At 46.7% G+C, this 1,257-nt stretch overlaps 1 pseudogene; it reads right to left on the reverse strand.

Annotated features, from left to right (window-relative positions):
• Positions 1–929: 929 nt before the first annotated feature.
• LOC126337268 (5S ribosomal RNA) lies at positions 930–1,046 on the reverse strand (annotated as a pseudogene).
• Positions 1,047–1,257: the final 211 nt, after the last annotated feature.

Consider the following 1,257-nt stretch of genomic DNA (forward strand, 5'->3'; position numbering starts at 1 on the left):
AGGCCATTAAATGGCAGGCACTATTACAATTTTCTCGCCAGAGCTTGCCCGAATTGCTGGAAACGTCCCGCTCCCTACAAGACAACACATGTGGTTCCAACATGAAGGGGCGGCGGCACATTTCAGTCGTCGTATGCGTCGTTTCCTGGACCGACGTTTCCCAGAAATGTGGATTGGCAGAGGTGGTCCTCTACCGTGGCCTGCTAGATCCACAGATACGTCCCCTCTGGACTATTTTGTGTGGGGAAAGATGCGCAACCTTGTTTACGCAACTCCTCTTGCAACAGAAGAGGATCTCGTTGCCTGGATAGTAGCAGCAGCAGAAACAATTCAAGATACTCCTGGGGTTTTTGCCCGTGTTAGACAGAACATGATCCGACGGCATAACATTTGTTTACGTGTCAATGAAGGTATTTTTGGAAAACTACTGTAATTGAAATAGGGTTGTGTTAATGTGTTGTCTCTTGGTCATAAAAAAAATGGAAAAGAGTTTGTTGGTTTAATTAAATTGCCGCCAGAGAAATCTTCCTCTACCGGTTTAAATACTCCTCATAGGAAAAAATGACATTACGGAAAAATATTTGTTTTGATGTCCCCTACAATCTCCCAGAGTTTGTCGGTTTAAATACTTTTCACCCTGTATGGTTCTCACCTATTGCTCTCGAACAGTTCTATCGACATTCTCCATTAATTTAGAAATGGCACTCCCTTACTCACCTCTATGAAAGCACTCCGTCTTCGGTCCACAAGTGGCCCATCGGGACCACCCGGCCGCCATGTCATCCTCAGTTGAGGATGCGAATAGGAGGGGCGTGTGGTCAGCACACCGCTCCCCCGGTCGTTATGATGGTTTTCTTTGACCGGAGCCGCTACTATTCGGTCGAGTAGCTCCTCAATTGAGATAACGAGGTCGAGTGCACCCCGAAAAATGGCAACAGCGCATGTCGGCTGGATGGTCACCCATCCAAGTGCTGGGCACGCCCGACAGCGCTTAACTTCGGTGATCTCACGGGAACCGGTGTATCCACTGTGGCAAGGCCGTTGCCCCACCTCTATGAAACCATGTAAAAATATCTTCTCATCTGGAAGATATGTGGTATAATACGTATTCCTACACAATTCATATCGTCGATGTAAAAAGCAACAGGAGAAATGTATTAGCAGGGGAGTGTGTTATACCTTGGAACACTTTTCGGACCTTCTTCCCCAGCCAGCCCTGTTGTAGATGTTTAATGAACTAACAGATGAAAAATCACA

The sequence above is a fragment of the Schistocerca gregaria genome, chromosome 2, assembly GCF_023897955.1.
Source record: "Schistocerca gregaria isolate iqSchGreg1 chromosome 2, iqSchGreg1.2, whole genome shotgun sequence".
Lineage (NCBI taxonomy): Eukaryota > Metazoa > Arthropoda > Insecta > Orthoptera > Acrididae > Schistocerca > Schistocerca gregaria.